Source organism: Hemiscyllium ocellatum, chromosome 17 (genome assembly GCF_020745735.1).
Source record: "Hemiscyllium ocellatum isolate sHemOce1 chromosome 17, sHemOce1.pat.X.cur, whole genome shotgun sequence".
Classification (NCBI taxonomy): Eukaryota; Metazoa; Chordata; class Chondrichthyes; order Orectolobiformes; family Hemiscylliidae; genus Hemiscyllium; species Hemiscyllium ocellatum.
Window position 1 is genome coordinate 22,268,518 of NC_083417.1, and position 16,639 is coordinate 22,285,156.

Below are 16,639 nucleotides of genomic sequence, written 5' to 3' on the forward strand. Positions count from 1 at the left end.
CGAGTCCTCGGCAGGGTTAACAAGTTAGTCCCAGAGGAATTCCATCAGAAATAAGTAAAAATCCAAATGTTTCTCATTCACAGAAAATCAATTCACATTTAGATCCTACTTAAACTGTTTGCAATCAACTGCAAAAATAAGCTGGAAAACACTGTAAGGATAGAATGAAGATGTACTTTCAAACTGTGTCTAATTTCATTCCACTCTTCACAATCTAGGACTATTGAATTGAAGGAGTGATAAAATTCAGACATTTCCAGGAAAAAAAGATTATGTGGCCATCATGCCACTTTTGACAGTTCTCTGAAAGTCGTAACTAATTAGTCCCACTCCCATTTCATTCTCTCTGTGGCACTTCATATGTTTTTCATTTCAACTCTACGTCCAATGCTCTTTTATAAGTTTATCTTAAACCTGCTCTAATGACCCTTTCAGGCTGAGATAAACCAAGGCATTACTTTTGATCATGCAAGCAGTTGAATAGTTAGTGCATTCACATAATAATTCATGATTGTAACAAACACATCAAGCTACATCAAAATTGCTATTTCTGTTAAAAGACCAAAGACTCTAATATAAGCACAGTAACGCTTCATTCACAAATTCTGCCAACAATAATTTCAAACCTCGACGGTGATGTAGAGGCCCAAGGTCAGAGCCCTGTGGAATACCAATCACCACAGACTTCCAGGCAGAATATTTTCCTTCCACTCGCTGTCTGCTGTTGGCCAGCCAATTCTGTATCCAGACAGCTCTGTTCCCCTGAATCCCATTCCTTCTGACCTTCTGAATGAGCCTTCCATGAGGAACCTTATCAAATGCTTTGCTGAAGTCCATATACATCACATCCATAGCTCGCCCTTCATCAACCTTTCTAGTCACCGATGTAGTCTTTCTGAGCTTTGTGTTTGACCAGATAGATCATTGCTTTAATCTTTCTCTTACAGTACACGTGATGCAACATTGGCTCATTTGATAGCACTCATCGTTCCGAATTCAGAAATTTGAGAGTTGATACAGGGTGTGCTACCTTATCAGATGTATCAATCTTTACATCAAACAATAAATTGTGGACCTGTATGTTTCATTTGGAGCTCTCGCTTGGGATTATTTGACAAACATTAAAGAATCAACTGAGGTAAGTGATTTTGGCTCCTTTTTCAATCAACATTAGGAACAAGGACTTTGGGCAGAAAATTTTCTGGGTGAATAATAGGCACAAACACAAACACAGAAAGACATGTAAAAATGAGTGTAAAGTAAGGCATGAAAAGGTGAAAATAGGTCCTCTTGGCTTAGTAAACAAGATATTAAAACGCTAAGAGGAAGGGCTTTTGCCCAAAACATTAATGTTCCTGCTCCATGGATACTGCCTGACCAGCTGTGCTTTTCCAGCATCACTCTAATCTAGACTCTGATCTCCAGCGTCTGCAGTCCTCACTTTTGCCTAATTAAAATGTTAAGACGTGTCGTGAGGAGATTCTTGGAATGCCGATACCAGTGGAAAGTGAAGACAAGGGGAACACTATTGTTGTTTTGGGGAGATGTGAGGAAAGAAATGCAGGAAATGGGTCAGACACATAGAGCCCTGATCAACCAAAGTGGGAAGGTATTCCTCAATTAAGCAGCAAAGAGACAGCCCAGTGCATCATCAGAATAGATATGACAAAGGTGGAGAAACTGGGAGAATAGAATGGAATCCTTACAGGAAGTAGTATGTGAGGAGGTGTGGATGGTAACTGTGGAAGTCGGTGGACAGCTTATCTCTGGAAGTAGAGAAATCAAGGAAAGGGAGGAAGAAGTCAGAGACGGAGTGAGTGAAGATAAGAGGATGGAAATTAAAAGCAGATTTGATTAATTTTTCCAATTCTGGACAAGAGCAAGAAGCAGCAACAAATACACCATCAGTGTATCACAGAAAAAGTGATGGGTAGGTCATATCTCCTGTGGAGATAGATGGTAGAGAGAGAGAGAAGGAGAGAGACAGCAGAGATAGAGACAGAGGCAGAGTAAAAAAGAATGAGAGTAAGAGAGAGTGTGATTGTGGAGTGGGAGTGGGGGGGGGGGGGGAGAGCGAGAGATAGAGATAAAAAGACAGAGAGACAAAAAGAGACAAAGAAAGACACCAAGAAAAAATTGACTTGTCCAAAACAAGTCATTTCAAGTCCACTTTAGGAAATGGCTGACATTGAGAAAAAAAGGAGCCTGGCAAACTTGAGGATGGTCCAAATGCATATGCAGATTGGGCACAGCTTCTCCCACGGTTACCCTTTTCAGTATTAAGCCTACACTTTACTCAAAAAACAGATGCTAGCACTTCAGCATTGACCCATGTATTCTTTTGACCATATAACTGTAGATTGGTGCCAGGGACAACTGGATGTCTTATGTCTTTATAAATTGTAGTGATTATACTGAAAAAAGTAAATAAATGGTTATGAAGCATTTTGAAATGTCCTCAGGACATGAGAAAGTATAATAAGTTCTTTATTCTCCAGCTACAGAGTGCAAAATCAAGCCCTTAGCTCAAACTGGATATACTGAATAGAAAAATATAGCACTTTTTTTTATCAAGCACACCTAACATAGAGTATTAAATGCGAATTTATATCATAAATCTAATTTTTTGCCTGAAGAATATTTTCTCAGGAGCATTCTGTGACATTTCTATCCCTTTACTTTTAAGAACTATTCATTGAGCCCTTAAACCAAATAATTTTCTGATATGAGACACAGAATGTTTGAAAGCTGCAAAGAATATTGCATACTCAAAGGTTAGAATTACAATATCATTTTTAAGAACTGCATAAACCATTTTGTTTTATTTTCAAGCTAGAAAAGGAACTTCTCTGCAAATAACTTTTCTTCTGAGATATTGCCAATGATGTTTTTGACATTTCCAGTGAGATAGATCATCCTAAATACTGATAAATATTTGGAATGGACCTTTTTGGGCTAAAACAAATCAATGCAACCATCACTAAGTATTTGAAAAAATGTGATACAATTTAAATGGGGAAAATAAAAATCAGAAAATAAGTATCTCAAACATTCATTTCATAGATATTGCATCCCAACAGGAATTGGAACCTTTTAAGGATATTGTTGAAATGAACCTAGACCACCCATACAAACACATGCCGATTGATCATTCTAGCCACCTACTGTCACAGGATCACAGAACTATTACGTTAGAGAAGGAGGCCATTTGACCCATCATGCCTATACCAATTCTTCAAGCAAGCATCATTACTTGGGGCCATTCTACATGGTATCACATTCCCAACAGAACATAGAGGCAGAGTATTGGAGGTACATACAATGGTGTCCTTTCCATTCTAATCATGCCACCCATCAGGCTGCCCTTTTCCTGAACAGCAAGCCTAGCAGTGTAAGCTACACATTCCTAGAGTGGACACATGCCAAGTATATTGAAAAGAAGGGGCATCCAGTCTTTGAGCTACCTCATTACAGTGAACACTGCCACAAGTATTAGAAAAGCTGCTCTCTCAGCAGACTTTCTTTGAGCAATGAAACTTGCCATTGCTTGGACTTAATCAAAAGTGTGGTGCTGGAAATGCAAAGTAGGTCAGGCAGCATCTGAGGAGCAGGAAAGTCGACGTTTAGGGTATAAGTCCTTCATCAGGAATCACAATTCAGGGCTCATGTCCGAAACATTGATTCTCCTGCACCTCGGATGTTGTCTGACCTGCTGTGCTTTTCCAGCACTACACTCGACTCTGATCTCCAGCATCTGCAGTCCTCACTTTTTCCTAATTGCTTGGACTTTGACTGTGTAAATGGGGGTGGTGGTATGGGTGGTTGGGTGGATGGTGGGGGGATTGGAAGGAATGAGGTGTGAGGCTCACAATTTTTGTTTGGACTTCTATTTCCATAAATTGTGTTTTCTAGCTTGCTTAGATGCTGGTTTGTGCCTTTCTTATGACAGGTCTTGCTGTCCTGAAATAGTTCATGATAATTCCTCAATATATGTCACGGTGCCCACTAATGATTCTAGGAAACCCAGACAGTGCATGGCCACATGGCAAGCGGATACCTCAGTTTGCTAAAGATGTGACACAAATAGAATTATCAAAGTTGGAAATTTGAGCTAATGAGAGTATAGAACCAATATTCTAAATGTCATTGCATCTTAACAGTTTCAACCCAAACCCCATGCTGTTTCCTCTGCTTTGAGATAGAACTCTGATTACATTTTAAAACTGACCTGTAAGAAACATGACTTTATCCTTCCTTCCAAATTAGTCTTTCCTCTTGACAATTCTAAATAATGCTGTAGGTTAGCAAAAACCCAGCGCTTTGCTTCTATATCTGGGAAAACTCTCTCTCATGTTTGAGAATGAAAAAAAGATAAATCAGCCTTCTGTTAACTTTTAATAAGTGATTCAGCATTGCTTAATTTGAAAGAACACAATTTAGCTATCATACTTTTATTAAAATTGTGGACAAAGCAATGCTGAATGAATATGATTACCACTAATTTCTTGATATTAAGGAGTACAGCAGCAGACGACTGAGATTTCATTGCTTTGCAAAGACAGTGGTAAATAAAAAATAAATGTCAAATGATTTAAATAAAGAGATGATATGATGAATTGGATGCATTTTGCAGTGAATAAGAATTTGAGATATATTAGTTTGTATGTCCAACTTCGTAACTGTATATTCTCACCCAGTGCTGTACACTCTCTTGTTACAACATGCTAAGCATTCACATGTTAATACAGAAAACTACAATTTCTCTGACAACGATTTTGCTTCTAGCTTAATGATAGCTAGCAGAAAAATGTAAGTAATGTTAGAACCCTCAATGGTTTCTGCATTGTTGTATTTTTCGCTTAGAGCTGTGAATTGGACTCTGACAGCTGGAGGTAACCTTTGGACTGTGAGCAGCAGCTCGTTTTTCCTAAAAAAAAGCAAGTTTCTCTTTGTTGTTAATGCCACACCTTGAAGTTAATTGTAGGTTGGTTCTTGTTCAAAGTACCTAAATGACTTTTCAACTCCAGATGTTTGAATGTTAACAGGGGCCTCATAGTGAGTTATAGTGCCCAGCAGTCTAAGAAATGGAATGCAGCAAAACAGAAACAAAAGTTTGAACCTCGTTTTATTCAGAAGAATCATGCCGGTCAAAGCTACAGGATGGAGGTTTGATTGCTCCTCGGTTATCATTATTAACTTACTGAATGTTTGGAGAATAGAATCTCAGTTATAGCTATTAAGTGAATATTTCTCAAAGCCTACTGGAAGCTATTTGCATGCATAGGTGTTCATGAAAACCAAGTAAGACATAATCCCATGTGTTGTGGAGGCTCCTTAAGTGAACTAGCCAGTTCTTTATCATAACTCATCTTTTTTTCTTAATCCCTTATCTATGTCTGTTGTCTAATCATATTTTTGAGAGTGGGGACTAGAATTAAAGAGGATTGCATTGAAATTATAGACATTATTTAAAATTCCTTGTTGCTGAACGTTGCTGTGCTAAAGCTACTACATTATTAATAAACTGTTAAATCTTTTGTTTCAGTTATAAACCTGCTGTCTGGTATCTATTATTCACAAAGTCTGATGATACTGGTTATTCATGAGTCGAAAAGTCTGTCACTGGAAAAACACAACAAGCCAGGCAGCATCTGAGGAGCAGGAGAGTAGATTGAAGGACTTATGCCCCAAAAAAATGTCAATTCTTCTGCTCCTCGGATGCTGCCTGCCTTGCTGTGCTTTTCCAGTGCCACACTTTTCGACTCTGATTTTCAGCATCTGCAGCCCTCACTTTCTGCTTGTTATTTAGAAGCTCAGGGCAAGAACCATGTGTGTCAATTTTGAGGACTTTTGAGGGTTTTAATTTTTCTGTGTTGAGAGTACAGAGATAGGGGAGGCTGATTTGATTTGACTGTCTGTCCCTGTCTAGTATTGGTACAATATTCTGATATATATTTGAAACCGTAAGCTCCAGTAACTTTGAGCATATCTACCAGAATCCTGGAAACTTGGACAGAACAGCAATTTGTATGTCTACAGCATCTTTTTATGTGGAAAATAGATTTACAGAGCTCAGATCAATTATGCTTTCATAACATCAAATTCCAGTTCAGATTTCAATGTTTATTGCTTCCATCACTTCTTTCTTCAGTGAAATTTTCTCTTTATCATATCCCTCTTTATGTTCTTTCCCCTCCTTTGTTATGTTGAAATCAGGGTCAATCAATTACAGCAGTCTAATAATCAATTGCTCATCATGAGTGTGTGAGTTTATTAAAAACAGAAAAGCATGTTACAACATAACAACAACCAACTGATTTCTGTATGTACAGCTTGCCAAACCGAAGCAGATTAAATAAAAGACAGAGTTGCAACGTGGTATACACAGAACACATGGACTCCTTAGAGGTGAAGTCTCTTAAAGGGAAGCAACACAGACAACATACACCATTTCATTGATTGCCAGTATTATATTCTCTGCAGTTACTGGGATGAAGCAGTTCTAAAATATGAAAGGAAAACTAACTTTGATATAGCATATGGAGACTAATTTTCAATAACTTCTTCACCCTTTCAAAATTAAAAAGAAAACCCTTATCCCGCCTACAATTGCAGACGCTGCAAACATAAAGATTTTTCTCTGCGAAGGGAGGAGGGAAGGGGAGATACACATCTCAGAAGATTCTGATGCCTTTTCTCTTCAAGTTCTCTTTGAATTCTGCCAGGATTTTACACATTCATTTTTCTGTAACCTTAAACCCCATAACACCTTGTGATATAATCAGTCCACAAATTCTATCTCTTGAACATTCCTGAATTTTAATACCTCACCATTAAAAGTACGGATGCTCAACAAGCCAGAATTTGGCAGTGTTTTTAATCTGCAGGTTTGTGGGTCTTGCAATTACAAAGTAATGCCTTTAACTTAAAAGTTTCTAAGTTCTGAAATTCCCTGACCAAGTCTTCCCTTCTTAAAAGCATGCCTCAATACCAAGCACCTTGGGATGCATGATCATAGTCATGGCGCTATAAAAGAAAAACATTATTGCTACACACAGAAGTGACAAGAATGCTGGATTCATGTTTCATAATACTGTCAAAGTTTTTGAATTCATACAATTAATGAGGAATAATGATTTTGGAAAATGTTGGGCAGCAGCCATGAAATGTAAAAAAAAATGCATAAAAGCAATTTTGATTCAAAACAATGAAAATTAACTCAATCATTTCTTTTCAAGACATAAATAATCTGAGTAGGAATAGGCCATTCACCCTTTCAATCATGCCCTGCCATTCAAGTAAGACTGTGGCTGATCTGCCCCAGGCCTTAACTCCACTTTCATACTAGCTCAGCATAACTGTCAACTCAGGATTAGAGTGGTGCTGGAAAATCACAGCAGGTCAGGCAGCATCTGAGGAGCAGGAAAATCGACGTTGTGGGCAGGAGTCCTTCATCAGGAATAACTGTCAACTCTCCAATATTTCAACAGTGTATCAACCTTCACTTTAAATATTTTCAATGACCTAGCCTCCACAATTCTCTGAGCTAAATGAATTTCAAATCAGTGTTGCCTTATATTGTAACGATGGCCCAAGTTCAAGATTCTCTCACTAGAATACCTTCTCAACACCTACCTTGTTGAGACCCTTGCAAATCTTTTACATTTCAATACAATCATCTGTCATTTCTCTAAACTCTAAAGAATAAAGGCCTAACATGTTTCACCTTCCTCGAAATGTCAACCCCTCAATCCCAGGAATCAGTCTCATAAATCTCTTTCAGCATCCAAAACCAATCTATTGTTTCTTAAATACAGGGACCAAAACTGTATAAAATACTACAGCTCTGGTCTCATCAACATTCTTTACATTTCTAACAATCCTTGCCTGGTTTTAAACTCTAACCCCCTAGCAATAAATGTAGAAATACCATTGCCGCACCTACATGCTAATATTTTATATTTCATGCTCAAGAACACCCAGCTCCCTCTATGCTGCAGCTTTTGGAGTCACTCTCTATTTAAATAATTGTCTTTTGAATGTTGCTACCAATTGCGTAGCCTCACATTTTCCTGCATTAAATTCCATCTGCCAAATGTTTGCCCATTCCCTCAACTTATCTATATCTTCTCATCACAACATGCTCTTCAACATATATTTGTATCAGCAAATTTGGAAACATTAAACACTGTGCCCTCCTCTTCTTCAAAGTTCATACTGGAATCAAAATATTATTGTTGTTTCTCTCTTCAAAGATAATGTCAGGCCTGTCGGATTTCCCCAGCAGATTTTGTTTTTATTGAAAAATGACCATTGATTTGCAGGCAACAATGTATTATTATTGCTAAAATCAAAGGAGCTGTGAGAGATAATAATCCACCATGTGATCCAGACTTTTGATCTTCAGAATTTTATTTTACCCTCTTTGTATTTTTCCCACAAACAATATTTGTATCAAAATATCTGTTTTTCGTCTGTCTTATTTATGAATGAATGTGATCACAATTGGGTTTAAAAATGCATTGTTAATGTTGCATTTTGTGGATTATTAATCATTTCCTTTCTCTGTATTTCATTTGTAAACACCTTGATTCTTTAACAATGATGGTGTGAATTACTTTTATCCTGAATAGCAGTCAAATTGACCATCTTGGGGTTTAATTGGGTAAGAATACCTTTGGGAGAAAGTGGGGACTGCACCTGCTGGAGATCAGAGTTGAAGAGTGTGATGTGAGAAAAGCAGAGCTGGTCAGGCAGCATCTTAAGAGCAAGAGAATCAGCATTTTGGTCAAAAGCCGTTCCTGATGAAGGACACTCCTGCTCCTCAGATGCTGCCTGACCGGCTGTGCTTTTCCAACACCACACTCTTCGACTATGTATACCTTTACGATGCTGTGTGGAATGGGGGGCTGAATTCTTCCCAGATTAGTCATAAAGATATACAGCATTCCTTTTTCCTTTGTGTAATAAATTTGTGTCCTTTTGCAAAAGAAAATTGGCAGCCTCATTTGTTCAGTGATTAATCACAATGGTATCCACCTGCAAAAATAAATCTTTTGATCAGTCAAGCAGGTTTCATTCTGCGATCTGACTTGTCCTGAGTTTCCATCATCTGGGATCAGAACAGTTAATGCAATAAAATGAATATATGCATGCAAGCTGCCTCTTTTAAAAAATCACAACTATTTTGCTTGACTGAATATTCCATGAATAATAAATGTCGAACATATTTACAGCTTTTATGAATTTTATTACAACACTAAGAACATTTCAAATTCATACTAATTAACACCAAACACAAGGATTATTCTGACCACATGACAAGGTGATTGCTTGAGGCTTGCAATAATTAAATTAGGATGGTTTATTTCTTGAATGAAAGAAAACTGACAACAAGATTTTTTGTTCCATTCATGCACTGTCTGGTTGAGTTTAAAAAATAAGGCCAAGATTCTTGCATGATCAGGACAACTCCTGATTTGTTCAAAAATGCAGGTGGCATCCAATTCCTAGATCTATTCTGAACAATTTCTGCTGGGATTGGAGAAAGGCCTACATCCTGCACTCTCAATGAAATAGTTCCATTGTAGGAGAATGCATCTCATAATCCTCCACAATTTTCATGCTGTCCCACTAGCTTCTGAAGGACTCATGGTTCTCAGCCTCTGTGAGGGGTTTGTATTTGGTAACCGTTTTGAAAGACAGATTTTAAACCTCAAATTCATATCTCTTCATAATCCCATGAACTCTTTCAGTCTCCCTTGTGCCCTTGCCAATGGGGTAAAGCTTTGGTTATTGCAATGATACCATCAAATTGACACTTTTTTAGGTTATAAAACCAATGGTTTTTCCTTTACAAAGCAAACTTCTAAGTGAATTATTTTTCATGGGCATTTATTTCAAGACTAACCATTGTTATTGTATGGATTATTGGCTTTGTACATTGTGCATACGACATAAGTCTTCCCAAAATTCCCTTCATCATAGCACTGTGGGTCTACTTACATTAAATATATTGCAGCTTATCACTACATTATCAAGGATAACTAGGGATGGGCAATAAATACTAGAACAGCCAGCAAGACCCATATCCTATAAACGATTTTTAAAAAGTCAGTGTGGAGGTCAGAGGGAAGGTATGAGGGGTTTTGTAATGGAAGATATGAGGGGTTTATGGAGCATGAGAGGGTGTGATAGGAGAGAGCTAAAGAACCTGAGAGTCTTGAATACAACTGGACTGACACTAGTCTCTAATCAGTTCAACCAAATCTATGTGGCTATCTTCAATCTGTTTCCAGGTTCAGTCCATTTGACTCGATCCCACTGCCACCTCCACAGAAGAATAGTAGTGCACACAGGAGACATCTATATGGAAGCATCTCTGCGAAAATGTTTTGACTTGAATATCCAATCTTTAATGACATTCTGCAGAGGGACGCAGTTAGTGACAATGTACTTGTATGAAGCATTTGCTGGAATCATTCTGCCACAAATAATCACACGACAAGCGAAAAACAGCTTCCTGTAATATTGAAAATGTTTGCAGTGGCTTGGATTGTAAAATGCACTCCACTTACAACCAATTGGAGAAACTAACCAATTTAACCTAGCCACTTTGCCCTGGTGAATTGATTTGGTTTCTACAAATCGTCCAGTTAATTAAATCAATTTTAAATTGGCAACATGAGAGATCTGGGACGGGTACAGCTGAGAACAGAAGTGAGCCAAACAGTCAGGGCAGGCAGGGATAAGGTAGGATTAATAAATTAGATTGCATTTATTTCAATGCAAGGGGCCTAACAGGGAAGGCAGATGAACTCAGGGCATGGTTAGGAACATGGGACTGGGATATCATAGCAGTTACGGAAACATGGTTCAGGGATGGGCAGGACTGGCAGCTTAATGTTCCAGAATACAAATGCTACAGAAAGGATAGAAAGGGAGGCAAGAGAGGAGGGGGAGTGGCATTTTTAATAAGGGATAGCATTACAGCTGTGCTGAGGGAGGATATTCCCAGAAATACATCCAGGGAAGTTATTTGGGCGGAACTGAGAAGTAAGAAAGGGATGATCACCTTATTGGGATTGTATTATAGACCCCCAATAGTCAGAGGGAAATTGAAAAACAAACTTGTCAGGAGATCTCAGCTATCTGTAAGAACAATTGGGTAATTATGGTCGGGGATTTTAACTTTCCAAACATCAACTGGGACTGCCATAGTGTTAAAGGTTTAGATGGAGAAGAATTTCTTAAGTGTGTACAAGACAATTTTCTGATTCAGTATGTGGATGTGCCTACTAGAGAAGGTGCAAAACTTGACCTACTCTTGGAAAGTAAGGCAGGGCAGGTGACTGAGGTGTCAGTAGGGAGCACTTTGGGGCCAGCAACCATAATTCTATTCGTTTTAAAATAGTGATGGAAAAGGATAGACTAGATCTAAAAGTTGAAGTTCTAAATTGGAGAAAGGCCAATTTTGATGGAATTAGGCAAGAACTTTCAAAAGCTGATTGGATGCAGATGTTCGCAGGTAAAGGGACGGCTGGAAAATGAGAAGCCTTCAGAAAAGAGATAACAAGAATTCAGAGAAAGTATATTCCTGTCAGGGTGAAAGAGAAGGCTGGTAGGTATAGGGAATACTGGATGATTAAAGAAATTGAGGGTTTGGTTAAGAAAAAGGAAGCATATGTCAGGTATAGACAGGATAGATCGAGTGAATCCTTAGAAGTGTATGAAAGAAGGAGTATACTTAAGAGGGAAATCAGGAGGGCAAAACAGGGACATGAGATAGCTTTGGCAAATAGAATTAAGGAGAATCCAAAGGGTTTTTTTCAAATATATTAAGGACAAAAGCGTATCTAGGGAGAGAATAGGGCCCCTCAAAGATCAGCAAGGCAGCCTTTGTGTGGAGCCACAGAAAATGGGGGAGATACTAAACAAATATTTTGCATCAGTATTTACTGTGGAAAAGGATATGGAGGATATAAACTGTAGGGAAATAGATGGTGACATCTTGCAAAATGTCCAGATTACAGGGGAGAAAGTGCTGGGTGTCTTGAAACAGTTAAAGGTGGATAAATCCCCAGGATCTGATCAGGTGTACCCGAGAACTCTGTGGGAAGCTAGAGAAGTGATTGCTGGGCATCTTGCTGAGATATTTGTATCATTGATAGTCACAGGTGAGGTGCCGGAAGACTGGAGGTTGGCAAACGTGGTGCCACTGTTTAAGAAGGGTGGTAAAGACAAGCCAGGGAACTATAGACTGGTGAGCCTGACCTCGGTGATGGGCAAGTTGTTGGAGGGAATCCTGAGGGACTGAATGGACATGTATTTGGAAAGGCAAGGACTGATTAAGGAGAGTCAACATGGCTTTGTGCGTGGGAAATCACATCCCACAATCTTGATTGAGTTTTTTGATGAAGTAACAAAGAAGACTGATGAGGGCAGAGCAGTATATGTGATCTATATGGACTTCAGTAAGGCCTTCAACAAGGTTCCCCATGGGAGGCTAGTTAGCAAGGTTAGATCTCACAGAATACAGGGAGAACTAGCCATTTGGATAAAGAACTGGCTCAAAAGTAGAAGACAGAGGGTGGTGGTGGACGGATGTTTTTCAGACTGGAGGCCTGTGACCAGTGGAGTACCACAAGGAATGGTGCTGGGCCCTCTACGTTTTGACATTTACGTAAATGATTTGGATGTGAGCATAAGAGGTACAGTTAGTAAGTTTGCAGATGGCACCAAAATTAGAGGTGTAGTGGACAGCGAAGAGGGTGACCTAAGATTACAACAGGATCTTGACCAGAAAGGCCAATGGGCTGAGAAGTGGCAGATGGGGTTTATTCAGATAAATGCAAGGTGCTGCTTTTGGGAAAGCAAATCTTAGCAGGACTTATACACTTAATGGTAAGGTCCTAGGGCGTGTTGCTGAACAAAGAGATCTTGGAGTTCAGGTTCATAGCTCCTTGAAAGTAGAGTCGCAGGTAGATAGGATAGTGAAGAAGGCGTTTGACATGCTTTCTTTTATTGGTCAGAGTATTGAGTACAGGAGTTGGGAGGTCATGTTGCGGCTGTACAGGACATTGGTTAGGCCACTGTTGGAATATTGCGTGCAATTCTGGTCTCCTTCCTATCGGAAAGATGTTGTGAAACTTGAAAGGGTTCAGAAAAGATTTACAAGAATGTTACCAGGGTTGGAGGATCTGAGCTACAGGGAGAGGCTGAACAGGCTGGGGCTGTTTTCCCTGGAGCATCAGAGGCTGAGGGGTGACCTTATAAAGTTTACAAAATTATGAGGGGCATGGATAGGATAAATAGACAAAGTATTTTCCCTGGGGTCGGGGAGTCCAGAACTAGAGGGCATAGGTTTAGGGTGAGAGGGGAAAATATAAAAGAGACCAAGAGGCAATGTTTTCACACAGAGGTGTATGGAATGAGTTGCCAGAGGATGTGGTGGAGGCTGGTACAATTGCAACATTTAAGAAGCATTTGGATTGGTATATGAATAGGAAGGGTTTGGAGGGATATGGGCTGGATGCTGGCAGGTGGGACTAGTTTGGGTTGGGATATCTGATTGTCATGGATGGGTTGGACCGAAGGGTCTGTTTCCATGCTGTACATCTCTATGACTCTATTAAGACAAAAATGTGAGAGTTTTTGGAAAGGATAAAAAAAATTTATCCATCTTTGCCAGTAATTTGATTCAGTTCATACAGCCCCTTTATACTGAGTTAAGATGGATTAAGTGCCGCTTTTATTACAAGTAATGCCGAAGCTGAATAAATGTAAACAGAAGATCAGAATACTACCAAGTAATAATGCAGCCTTTGCCATAACAGTTATCAAACCTACCACAGTTGCATCACATCTATGTTAACTTTACTGAAGACAACATTGGACAGCTAATTTGATGAAACAAAGAACTGCAGACACTGACAGTCTGAAACTAATTTGATTATGTCTTTCAATATTTCAGGTAACTGGGACATTTTTGCTTTTCATAGTAATATTTTTGTTAATGCTTGGTCTGAAAAAGGAACTTTTTAAAGCTAAGTCTGGATGCTTCTCTATTGTGAATAGTTGTTAGGTTAATAATAGATACTTTATACTTACTATGTCTATAGTGTCGAATACATGGAGTATAACCGAAGCAGATGAAAAGATAAGAGCATCTAACACCAACTGGTAATGTTGATGGTTTCCTTATTACTGAATTGAATATGAACTACCACAGAATGTGAAAAAGTGACATGTTACTACTGAGTTTTTTTTTAATTAGCTGTCTGATTATTGCAGGAGTGTACCCATGGATTTCACCACACTTGCTAATTCTTTGAACAGTGATTTAGATGGAGTTGAATCCTTGGCAGAGTTGGCAATCACAAGAAGTTTAAATGCATAATCTTCATTAGTGCACAATCTCTGTGGATAATCATTGTTTACATATCCTAAATTATTTTGAAAGTTACATGATAAATTCTAATTAATAATTTGAATAAAAATATTTTCCATTCATTAGATAAATTCCTGTACCATTTCTGTCTCTATAGTTAAAGCAGTTTAATTGCCTTTTGAACTATTAGCGAAACTCTTTATTTTCATTGTGTATAAAGTAAAACCTTCTATAAACTAATTTTAATAGGAATCATTGAAAAATTTATTCTGAGGTCTTTAAACTGCTTCTTATAAGATATTTTTTATTTCCATATTAGCAAACTTGCATATTTTTCACTTTTTATGTCTAAAAGTGAACTGAAAATTACAACCATGCATGGATTCCATTTACACCACTCATTGCCGTGCAAAGGCTGCCAACATCATCAACGACCCATCCCATCCCGTTATTACTCTCCTACAACCTCTTCCATCAGGCAGAAGATACAGAAGCTTGAACACGTGCACCAACAGCTTCAATATCTGCTTCTTCCTTGCTGTTATTGGACTTACGAATGGACTCTCTACCTTCAACAATGTTGATCTTGTTAGTGTTGATCTTGCTTCGTATGCATTGTAACTTGTATGCCTCACTCCATCTAAGTTTACATCACCTTGTGATGATGATGCTGCTCCTTTAATAAGGTTGTGTGAAACAAAGAACAATGAAAATTTACAGCCCAGGAACATGCCCTTCAGCCCTTCAAGCCTCAGCCAATCCAAATCTACTGTCAGAATCTGTCACCCAATTCCTAAGCATCTGTATCCCCCTGCTCCCCTCCTACTAAGGTGACTAAGGAGGTGGACGAGGGTAAAGCGGTAGATGTGGTGTATATGGATTTTAGTAAGGTGTTTGATAAGGTTCCCCATGGTAGGTTACTGCAAAAAATACGGAGGTATGGCATTGAGGGGGAGTTGGAGGTTTGGATTAGGAATTGGCTGGCTGGAAGAAGACAGAGGGTAGTAGTTGATGGTAAAGGTTCATCTTGGAGTGCAGTTACCAGCAGTGTTCCGCAAGGATCTGTTTGGGACCATTGCTGTTTGTCATTTTTATAAATGACCTGGAGGAGGGGCTAGAAGTTTGGGTGAGCAAGTTTGCGGATGATACGAAAGTCGGTGGAGTTGTTGACAGTGAGGAAGGATGTGGCAAGTTACAGCAGGATATAGATAAGCTGCAGAGCTGGGCAGAAAGGTGGCAAATGGAGTTCAATGTAGCTAAGTGTGAAGTGATTCACTTTGGTAACAGTAACAAGAAGATGGAGTACTGGGCTAATGGTCAATACTTGGTAGTGTGGATGAGCAGAGGGATCTTGGTGTCCATGTACACAGATCTCTGAAAGTTGCCACCCAGGTAAATAGTGTTGTGAAGAAGGCATATGGTGTATTGGCTTTTATTGGTAGAGGAATTGAGTTCTGGAGTCCTGAGGTCATGTTGCAGTTGTACAAGACTCTGGTGCGGCCGCATCTGAAGTACTGTGTGCAGTTTTGGTCGCCATACTATAGGAAGGATGTGGAGGCACTGGAATGGGTGCAGAGGAGGTTTACCAGGATGGTAAACCTCCATCTAGGAAGATCGTATGAGGAAAGGCAGAGGCACTTGGGGCTGTTTTCATTGGAGAAAAGAAGGTTTGGGGTGACTTGATAGAGGTGTACAAGATGATTAGGGGTTTAGATAGAGTTGACCGTAAGAACCTTTTTCCATGTATGGAGTCAGATATTACGAGGGGGCATAGCTTTAAATTAAGGGGTGGTAGGTATAGGACTGATGTTAGGGGTAGATTCTTTACTCAGCAATTCGTGAGTTCATGGAATGCCCTGCCAGTAACAGTGGTGGACTCTCCCTCTTTATGGGCATTTAAACGGGCATTGGATAGGCATATGGAGGATATTGGGCTAGTGTAGGTTAGGTGGGCTTGGATCGGCGCAACATTGAGGGCCGAAGGGCCTGTACTGCACTGTATTTTTCTATGTTCTATGTTCTACTCATGCATCTCTCCAGATGCATCTTAAATGAATCCACCATGCCTGCCTCTACCACCTCTGCTGGCAATGCATTCCAGACACCCACCACCCTCTGTGTGAAGTACTTGCTGTGTGTATCCCCCTTAAACTTTTCACCTCTCACCTTGAAAGCGTGACCTCTTGTTATTGAATCCTTCACTCTGGGAAAAAGCTCATCGCTATCCACCCTGTCAATATCCTTCATGAT

The 16,639-nt window shown here is 39.3% G+C and overlaps 1 protein-coding gene across 1 annotated transcript in view; it reads right to left on the bottom strand.

The window, feature by feature from the left end:
• The window catches only part of cdh13 (cadherin 13, H-cadherin (heart)), a 1,093,774-nt gene that overhangs the window by 522,501 nt on the left and 554,634 nt on the right, over positions 1–16,639 (bottom strand). The window lies entirely within an intron of this gene.